Source organism: Kryptolebias marmoratus, linkage group LG4 (genome assembly GCF_001649575.2).
Source record: "Kryptolebias marmoratus isolate JLee-2015 linkage group LG4, ASM164957v2, whole genome shotgun sequence".
NCBI lineage: Eukaryota > Metazoa > Chordata > Actinopteri > Cyprinodontiformes > Rivulidae > Kryptolebias > Kryptolebias marmoratus.
The window spans coordinates 28,125,985-28,137,404 of NC_051433.1; positions in this window are offsets into that span (position 1 = coordinate 28,125,985).

Consider the following 11,420-nt stretch of genomic DNA (forward strand, 5'->3'; position numbering starts at 1 on the left):
GTCTTTATTCTTTGTTTATTGTCTAAAAACAAACAAATTGTGCAGATGGATAATAGCTTCAACTTCAGATTTAAGGCCACACACCACCTGACGCAGATCATGTGAACTAGTTCAAGGCCCAAAAAAATTTAGGCAGGTAGTTTTAATCCTGATGAGCCTGCCTTCATAAAGAACATAATATGTAGTATAAAATACAAAACAAGTTTAATATAACTTCAGTTAAAGAACACTACAAATCACACTGCCATTGTATATTTAACGAAAACCAAACTGCAAAACTGTGAAAAAACAAAATCCAGCCCATTTTCCAGCAACTTGTAGAACCTCCTTTAGCAGCAATAACTTTCTGTAAGACAGCACTCAGGGCTGTTACCCTTAAATTGGAAGAGTGGTGGAGGACCCAAAAGTGTGGGAAACAGATGGGGGAAAATATGGGAAGCTGATTGTATTCTACGCAGTATCTTAACTGTTCCTAGGTCTACGCTCTTCAGGACAGAGATCTCTGAGGTTGTTCCTGGGATCTGTTGGAGCAACTCTTCCAGTTTGGGGGTCACAGCACCGAGTGCTCCGATGACCACTGGTACCACTGAGGCCTTGACTCTTTACAACTTCTCCATTTCCTCTTTCAGCCCTTGGTATTTCTCAAGCTTTTTGTTCTCCTTCTTCTTGATGTTGCAGTCACTTGGGACTGCTTCATCTATCACCACTGCTTTCTTCTGTATCTTATCTACCACAACACTGTCTGGTTGGTTAGCCATCGCCTGTTTGTCAGTCTGGAAGTCCTACAGTGTCTTGGCCCTGCCATTCTCCACCACACTTGGTGGAGTCTCCCACTTTGACTATGGGACTTCCAGTCCATACTCAGTACAGATGTTCCTGTACACTATTCCAGCCACTTTGTTATGGCGTTTCCTTCAGTCCAGCCCTTTCAAGCCACTGGTAGGATTTATCGATATCAACCACTTCCTCAATCTGCTAGTGGTACATGCAATACAGGGGCTTGTCCTTCCATGATGGTTCCTCTTTCTCCTCTTCCACATTGGGTTTCTGCTGCCTGAGACATTCAGTTAGCAGATCATCATTGGGACCTTTCTTCTTTATGTACTCCAGGATCTTGGTTGTTTCATCTTGTATAGTGGTTCTGATGCTCACTAGTCCTCTGCCTCCCTCCTTTCTCTTAGTTTACAGTCTCAGGGTGCTGGACTTAGGGTGAAACCCTTTGTGTATTGTGAGGAGCTTTCATGTCTTGATGTCAGTGGCTTTTATCTCCTCCTTTGGCCAGGCTATTATACCAGCAGGGTATCTGATGACTGGCACCGCATATGTGTTGATGGCTTGGATTTTGTTCTTACCATTCAGCTGGCTCTTCAGGACCTGCCTTACTCTCTGTAGGTATTTGGTTGTGGCTGACTTCCTTGCGGCCTCATCCTGTTTGCCATTTTTCTGAGGGATTCCAAAGTACTTGTACCTATCCTGGACATCTGCAATGTTGCCTTAAGATAGTTCAACCTCTTCAGATGTGATCACCTTGCCTGTCATGGATTGACATAACAATCTCCTTGTTGTATATCCTGGTGAGATAGATCAGTGAGTCGACGCCTCACTCACTTTTGGCATACAGCTTGATGTCATCCATGTAGAGGAGGGGACTGATGATTGTTCCACTTTGCAACTGATATCCATAGCCAAAAATATCCATAGCTAAAATGCTCTTTGCAATCATCTGGCTAAGGGGGTTCAGGCCTATGCAGAACAGGAGTGGGGACAAAGCATCACCTTGGTATATACCGGATTTGATTCTGACTTGTGAAATTGGCTTTGAATTGGCCTCTAGAATTGTCTTCCACATTCTGATTGAATTCTCAAAGAAGGCTCTTCGTGTCCAGTTGATGTTATACAGTTTCAAGCACTCCAGTATGCATGTGTGGGGCATTGAGTCATAGGCTTTCCTGTAGTCAATCCAGGCAGTGCACAGGTTTGTGTGTCTGGTTGTACAGTCTTGAGCTACAGTTCTGTCGACTAGTAGCTGGTGCTTGGCTCCCCTGGTGTTGGTGCCAATTCCCTTCTGTGCCTCGCTCATGTATTGACCCATGTGCCTCTTTATCTCTTAAAAGGAGCTTCCATGTTGTACAGAGGCAGGTGATTGGCTGGTAGTTGAAAGGATTTGCCCCTTTCTGGGGGATTTCATGATCAGGACTGTCCGGTCTTGGGTCAACTACTCAGGGTGGGTCCTTTCCATCAGTAGCTCTGGGAGTTTGGTATGTTCAGATCATGGGGCATTATCGTTATGTGATGCCTCCTTCTCCCATATGCTTCTCCAGTATTGCTCAGTTTCTGCTCTGGGTGAATCTACTCTCTTGTTATTCCCCTGCCATTGAGAGTACATTTTGAATGGTGAGGTGGAAAATACCCTGTTTATTCTCCTGGCTTCTGCTTCTTCTTCTGACGAGAATTGTTGAATTGTTACCCAGTTTATAGGCCAGCTTATTTTTTTTTTTTTAAATTAAATGTTTATTAGACAGAGACAAAAAGTCAGAAGTAGTCAATGTTATCAGGGATCATTATATAAAATGTAAATACATATGTGATACATCTATTCATATTCTTCTTATTTAATGTAGCCTAAGAGCTACATTTTCAAAATTCTCCTGGCAGCTGGTGATGGCGATATAAAAAGTGGTGGAAATATGACATTGATATCAATTGACTGGCTCTGTTTAGACAAGGCAAGTGAAGTTTTAACTTTTGCTTCTGAGGTTTAGGAGATAAATAAATACATTTTTTTTTTGTTTTTTGTTACCTGGATGGTTAGCCTGCCGGTCATAAGGGCAGCGCGGAGGTGAGGAGAGAAGCAATCCCATGTCTGCTTAGGGCGCAGTGCGTTCACATTGAGAGGGAGGGAGGGGGGGGGGGGCTGTTGTCGTGCAAAAGTGAGCGGCACTGGTAATAAGAGTTTTTAAATCCAAAAATGCCACCTTGGACCACACACTAAAGCTACACTGTTAAAAAAAATCCTTAGGGCACTTTTTTGGTTCAGAGGGAAAAGGGCAGGTGCTCTTGTGCACAGATAGACACCACCTAGTGTCTATCTGTGCACGTCCCTGCTGTACATGCAGAGAAAGGCTATGTTGATTGCTGCACCAATAGGATAACAGCTTTCAGTTGAGTTATTTCAATGAGGTGGGAAAAACAATACTTACCATCACTGGAGACAATCTCAGTGCAAAGCGATATTGAGATGAGATTCTGCAACTAGTGGCAATGCCATGTCTCCATAGTCTGGGACCAAACTCTATTCTCTAAGATGACAACGCTCATCCCCACAGAGTGGTGTTTATCAGAAACTATCGCCAGAGTTTAGAAGTGGAGAGGATGGAAGGACTTATCTAAAGTCCTGACCTTAATCCCACTGAACATCTGTGAGATTAGCTTGGATGTGCCATTTGTTGCAGAGTGACCAACACAAACACATTGGCTGACTTATGAAAAATGCTGGTAAAGAAAGGGGTGCCATTCTATAGGAGTATAGTCATTTTTGATTGTCCAGTCAGCATGACTTGCTTTGCCCTAATTTGACCTGACTCCGTTCTAGACGGTATCTGTTTGTTTTTTTTAATATATAACTGTGTGCTGCCTAAATGTGGGCAGGTTGTCATAATGTGGTGGCCTGAAATCTACCACCAATAGGTAAATAAGTGAGGTAAAGTAAAAACAAAACACTCACTACTTCATCCATCTTCTTCTGCTTATCCGGGGTTGGGTCGCTGGGGAAGCAGCCTAAGCAGGGAGACCCAGACTTCCCTCTCCCCAGCCACTTGGGCCAGCTCCTCTGGGAGAATCCCAAGGCATTCCCAGGCTAGCCAAGAAACATAGTCCCTCCAGCGTATCCTGTGTCTTCCTCTGGGCCTCCTCCTGGTGGGAGGTGCCCAGAACATCTCACCAGGGAGGCGTCCAGGAGGCATCCTCACCAGATGCCCGAGCCACCTCAACTGGCTCCTGTCGACGTGGAGAAGCAGCGGCTCTACTTGGAGTCCCTCCAGGATGACTGAGCTTCTCACCCTATCTCTAAGGGAGAGCCCAGACACCTTGCGGAGAAAACTCATTTCAGCCGCTTGTATTCGCGATCTCGTTCTTTCAGTCACTACCTAAAGCTCGTGACCATAGATAAGGGTAGGAACATAGATCGACCGGTAAATCGAGAGCTTCGCCTTTTGACTCAGCTCTCTCTTCACCACGACTGACTGGTACAGTGCCCGCTTCACTGCAGACTTTGCACCAATCTGCCTGTCGATCTCCTGCTCCATTTTTCCCTCATTTGTGAACAAGACCCCGAGATACTTTAACTCCTCCACTTGGGGCAGGACATCTTCCCTGACCCGAAAAATGCACTCTACCCTTTTCCGGCTCAAGATCATGACCTTGGATTTGGAGGCACTGATCCTCATCCTGGCCGCTTCACACTCGGCTGCGAACTGATCCAACGAAACCTGTAGATCACGGTCTGATGAAGCCAATAGGACCACATCATCTGCAAAAAGCAGAGACGCAATCCTAAGGTCACCAAAATGGATCCCCTCAACACCTTGGCAGCGCCTAGAAATTCTGTCCATAAACGTTATGAACAGAATCTGTAAGAAAGCGCAACCTTGGCGGAGACCAACTCTCACCGGCAACGAGCCCAACTTATTGCCGGCAATGCGGACCAAGCTCTGACACCAGTCATATAGGGACCTAACAGCCCGTATCAAAGGGCCTGGTACCCCATACTCCCGGAGCACCCCCCACAGGATTCCACGAGGGACACGGTCGAATGCCTTCTCCAAGAGTGTAGAGCTGGTCCAGTGTTCCACGGCCAGGACGAAAACCACACTGCTCTTCCTGAATCTGAGATTCGACTATCCGACAGGCCCTCTTCTCCAGAACCCCTGAAAAGACCTTACCAGGGAGGCTTAGGAGTGTGATCCCTCTGTAGTTGGAACACACTCTGCAGTCCCCCTTTTTGAATAAGGGGACCACCACCCTGGTCTGCCAATCCAGGGGGACTGCCCCCCGATGTCCATTACAGAGTTGTGTTAACCAAGACAACCCCACAACATCCAGAGCCTTAAGGAACTCTGGGTGAATCTCGTCCACCTCCGGGGCCTTGCCACTGAGGAGCTTTTTAACCACTTTGGTGACCTCAGGACCAGAGATTGGAGAGCCCGACCCAAAGTCCCCAGGCTCCACCTCCTCAATGGAAGAAGTGCTGGTGGGATTGAGGAGGTCTTCGAAGTATTCTGCCCACCGACCCGAACTCCTCCTATGCCCAAGTTTTCTTCAGCCTGACAGCATCCCTCACCGCTGGTGTCCACGAGCGGGTTCTAGGGCTGCCGCCACGACAGACACAAACTACCTTGCGGCCACAGCTCCGATAGGCCGCCTCAACAATGGAGGCAGGGAACATGGTCCACTTGGACTCAATGTCCCCCACCTCCCCCGGAACATGTTCAAAGTTGTCCCGGAGGTGGGAGTTTTTTTTAAAGTAAATAACAAAAATGTGGTTGCAATTTTTGGAAAATCGTGGGTTTCTTGGGTAGGAGATGCTTTCAATAATGACATCGCTCTCTGGCCAATCAATAGCCTGCAATCTGTTGACGTCAAATCTTCAGCTTAACTCTGCTTGCTTGTAACCTTGGTCAAATAGGTTCTAAGAAGTGAGCTGACAGTGGGTGGGACCACCCATTTACCCAATTGAAAGACTCTAGATTCATGCTGGGTCCACCTGAGTAGGGTCAAGTCAAGAACATGGGAAAATGCCATATGTGACCATGCTGGTGAGCAGCATGAGGTGGAGGTGCCAGGCTGTTGTGGCTGTATGGTTCTTCCACATGCTTCTGAGGCCCATATTTGTTAAATGAATGAATTGTTAAATTGCCAACATGTCTTGTATTTTAGACTTAAACCATCCAATCCAATAAACACTAAACATGAGTCAATGACAGAATAAACTGATTGGCATTGGGAGAGATGACCTCACAAGTTTTTTTTCACAACTGTGCTGTTTACCCTCCAAATGCTCTTTGCTAACAATTGTTGCACCATTTAAGGGGTGCAACATTTGTTGGTTTTTCAAAAGTAAAAGATTTATTGCCAAGAAGTAATGTTACAACAAAGAAATGCTCAAGCACAAATATCTTTACTATTTTTTTGCTAGGTTTATATATGATTATAGTGCAGATAACCAACGGAACTGTTTCTGTAAAATAGATGCTGCTGTATGTTTTTGTCTCAAAAATATGTTTTTTACAATATAAGGAGCAAAAAGTATTTTTAAACTAGTAATTTACAACTTTAAGAGGCGGAGTAGCTACGACTGAAGGACTTATCTGGCAACTAGGCAGCCATCATATGAAGCCAACACTGGTCACTAAAATGAATATTTTGATATGGCAGGTTGCTGTTAGCTAACTGATACATGTAACACACACACACATATGCACCAACCTCTTCAACCTGTCTGCACCAACAGCTTTGGGTGGCTGGCTGTGTTTAGTGTCCAGGTGTTAAGAGAAAGTTATTGGCTTTTCAGGAGATGACAGATATGTAGTTGTAACCACAAACAAAAAATGTGTGTGAGTGGAGAGGTACACTCTCAAGAATCCTCCATACCAGCATCCAGAGATGAAGATGTGGCAGACAAAACCCCCATCAACAGTCCAATCTACCATCTGTGTCTGTGTGTGAGAAGACTCATCACTTTCTCCTCTCCTGAATGTTTTGCTTTTCCTCTCCCTCATCCATTTTTATCTGATCTGTGTATGCTTGGATAAATTGTTGTCTGAAGGGCCTTGAATGAGTGTTTGGAATTCAGTACCATCAAAAGTGGACTAATGGATAAAGTTGAAGTACTGATTTATCAGTAACAGCTGGACAAATTGGTTTAATGTTAAAAGTTTTGGCAATAAAATCTGCTTTACAATGCATTTTAACATATTACTATGGTGTTATTCCAACCCTAATTCAAGGTTTGTAATAGAGCAATAAAAAACAAGGCAAGGCAGCTTTTTTGGATAAAAAAACCCCTCAACTAACAGTAGCACAGCTTCCGCCAGCAGTTAAAATGCAGAGCATTTCCTCAGTTAAAACAACTGATTCCAGAAATTTCATAGGAATTTATGCAAACTCTATTTTATAAACTTACATCACAAACACTTTTGCATTACATTTACATTCATTTACATTCCTGCAGGAAATGTTCAAGTTAGCTGCTAATGCTTTTGGCATTGAACCACAACATTCTATGTAAATAGTGTAATCCAAAGTTTTCAGCAATGTACATATGTTTATAAAATAGCAATCATATGGTTGTAATCTGTCTGTCTGTCTGTCTGTCTGTCTGTCATTAAAAACCACACAGCTTACCCTATTTTTCATTTAGGAAGTTTCCCCTCCCTTCACTTCCTCTACCAGAGGCCTGGGAGCTTGAGGATTATGTGCAGTATCTTAGCTGTTCCTAGGACTGCGCTCTTCTGGACAGAGATCTCTGAGGTTGTTCCTGGGATCTGTCGGAGCCACTCTTCCAGTTTAAGGTTTACAGCACAGAGTGCGCTGATGACCACTGTTACCACTGAGACCTTGACTCTCCACAACTTTTCTATTTCCTCTTTCAGCCCGTGGTATTTCTCAAGCTTTTTGTGTTTCTTCTTCCTGATATTATAGTCACTAGGGATTGCTACATTTATCACTACTTCCTTCTTCTTTATTTTGTCGATCCTTATGATATCTGCTCGGTTAGCCATCACCTGTTTGTCAGTCTGGATTTGGAAATCCCACACAGTATCTTAGCCCTGCCATTCTCCACCAACCTTGGCAGAGTCTCTCACTTTGATTGTAGGACTTCTAGTGCATACTTGGGCCTGTACACTAATACAACCATTTAGCTTTGCCTTTAATAGCCCTTGTACCAACTGCATGATTAAAGGTAAATTACAAACACTTTACAGTACATTACAGTAATACTAATCTTTCTGATAAAATGCTTGACTAATGTACAGCTTATATTTCTATTATGAGAGTAACATACACATTACAAAGTGGATACTTTACTATGAATCCTGGTGCTACATTTGCTTAAAAGGAATGAGAATGTTTGTTTGGGTAACAAAGGAGTTGCTGTGTTCTAAGATTTACACAGTGAATGCATTTATGTTCTGTTGCTGTTATTACATCTTGTCACTAGGTGGTGCTACTGTGACAGTGTACAGCAGAGGAGACTATGTTAAAGAAAAAAACAGAATAAGATGCAAGAGATATGGGACAACACCATATTCTGTAATGGTGTCTGGCGTAATGGCACAGTTGATCTGTTTCTGACATGTGTCATAAAGAAAAAGCACTTGATATATCCTCACAATCCTGTTCTTTCTGAACACTTTTTTATAGCCTTTGGGTTTACACTGACTCACTTCACAAAAATGTGCCACGAGACAGGGAGAAGAGAAAGAGAAAAGCATTGAGGCAGGGTTTAAGCTTTTTTACCATGGTGTGAATAAGAAGAGAAATGGAGTAGGGGTCGTCCTGTAGGATCAATTAGCAAGGAATGTAGTCGAGGTGAAAAGAGTGTCAGATAGGGTGATGTGTCTGAAGGTATAAGTAGAAGGTCTGATGTTCAGTGTTATCAGTGGTTATGCTCCACAGGTTAGATGTGATGTAGAACAGAAAGAGAAAATCTGAACGGATCTTGATGAAGTGACAGGGAGTATTCCCATGGAGAAGAGAGTGGTGATCAGAGCTGATCTGAATGGACATGTTGGTGAAGGAACCAGAGGAGATGAGGAGGCGATGGGCAGGTTTGGTGTCAAGTAAAAGAACCAGGAAGGACAGATGATGGAAGATTTTGCCAAGAGGATGGAAATGGCTGTAGTCAACACCTATTTTCAAAAGATGGAGGAACACAGAGGCAGAAATTTATTGATGACATACTAGTGAAGGTATGTAAATGTCTAGGAGAGATGGCAGTGAGATTTTTGACTCAATTATTCAATGGCATTTTTGAGAGTAAGAAAATGCCTGATGAATGAAGGAGAAGTGTGCTGGCACCAATTCATCACCTTTTTAAGAACAAAGGTGATGTAGAGTTGTAGCAACTACAGTGGAATTAAGTTGAGGAGCTATGCAATGAAGATCCAAGAAAGAGTAGTGGAAACTAGACTTAGACAAGAGGTGAATATTATTGAGCAGCAATATGGTTGTATGCCAAGAAGGAGCACCACAGATCTTTGATTTGAGGATGTTGATGGAGAAGTACAGAGATAGTCAGAAATAACTTAATTTTTTGGACTTAGAAAAAGCATATACCATCATATAGCTAATCTCCCAGTCATCTCACAAATTCTTGAAAAAGTGATCAGTCAGTTGGCTCCTTGGTTTAATTCAGAGTCATGCATTTTAAAACAGGCATCTAGAAAGTTGGAAAGAAAATTTTGCACCACTAACATGGAAGAATTTTATTTAACCTGGAGAGATAGCCTGTTAACATACAAGAAAGCACTTTGTGATACTAGAACTGTATATTATTCATTTGTGATAGAAGAAAACAAGAACAGCCCCAGGTTTCTGTTTAGTACCGTAGCTAGACAAATGAAGAGTCCTCTTTCTGTTGAACCATGTATCCCTACAACTCTAAGCAGTGATGACTTCACAAGATTCTTTACAAATAAAATTATTTTAATTAGAGAGAAAATACATGCTATCAGTCCTATTATTGCCTCTGATTCCCTATCAGATGAAGCAGCTGTAGACATGCTACTAGACCCTAATTTGTGTTTGGACTGTTTTTGTCCTGTTGAGCTTTCCAATTTGACAAAAAAAAATAGCTTCATCCAAACCATCAACATGTCTGCTAGATCCCATACCAATCAGGCGGTTGAAAGAGGTGTTTCTCCTAATTAATATCCCCATTTTGGATCTGCTCAATTCGTCTCTAATGTATGGATATGTACCATAGAGCTTTAAGGTTGCTGTAATTAAACCTTTACTTAGGAAACCTGAAATTGATTCAGGAGTTCTGGCCCATTATAGACCTATATCTAATCTCCCATTTGTCTCAAAAATTCTTGAGAAAATAGTTGCAAATCAATTGTGTTAACATTTGGGTTTTGTTTGAGTTACCATATTTTCCACTCATAGGGCGCACTGGATTATAAGACGCATTAAGCGAAACAAAACAGCCCCCTGTCTTTTCGGAGAATACTGCAGCAACGTAAGCATTGAGTATAAACGTCTCCATCGTGCGCCGTGTGCAGAGCCCTGTGTGACACTACAAAGCATGACTATAACTGAGCCTTAATGCTCCCAGTGGTGCAGCTTTGTAGTTTACCAAAGTCATACTAAAACATAACGACTTCTTACATATATAAGGTTTATAAGGAGCACTCTCGTTTTTTGAGAAAATTTAAGGCTTTTAAGTGCGCCTCATAGTCCAGAAAATATGTTTTTTAAGTTTCTTTTGTATTAGGGTTATAGTTTCATGTTTCTTATGTTCCCTGTACTTAGCTTATTCCCCAGTGTTAATATGTTTTCTTTTGTTATTCTGCTCCCTGTGTTCCTTGTGCATCACTCACTCAGTAGCTGTCCCTTGTTTGTAATCAGTCACCTGTGTTCATTTTTCAATAACCCTCTGCCTTTAAAACCTGGTCATCTTCCCCACTTACTCACTGGTTCATTGTCACTTTCATCTGGTTTTCCTGGTGTCTCGCCTTTTGTGTTCCCTGCAAATTTGTTCTCTTTTTTTAATTTAGTTTCACTTGCTGCCATGTCAGCCTTTTTCTTTTATTATTTAAATTAAATAAAAAAATTAGTTTTTCTTTTGGAGCTCTCTGTCTCAGTCTGTATTTTGGTTCCAAACCATCCACCTATTCTGTTTCAGTCAGGGTTTAGAGCTCATCATAGCACATAAACAGAACTGCTGAAAGTTACTGATGATATTCGTGTGGTGGGATGGGGTTTCACCCTCCCCCGCTCTGCGTGCCAGGTGTAGCTCGGGACGCACCGTTGATTGGTGGGCGGGGCAGATGCCTTTATAGTTGGGCAGGTTGCGGCAGGTGTGTGTATTTGTTTCTCCCACTGTGGCTACAATCAGCAGCTATTCGTTGGTCGGTGTTTGGTCGACTCGTCTAGATCGTAAGTGCCGGTCTTGCTATCTGTGGTTGGTTTGTGGGTGCTACGCTTATCGTGCGTTTCTGCAGTGTCGCTCTGCTGACGTTGCCGGCTGGAGCTGGAGGTTGTCATGGCGGTCCTCACCTGCTGACCCGCTCCCTCCCGGGTTAGGCTGTGTTTCCACCCCTGGGTAAGCTACCTGCTATTCAGCTTTTGATTTCTCTTTTATCTGGATCCACTGTTAATGAGTTTCTGTTTCAGGCACCGATTGTGTTTGGAGCTGC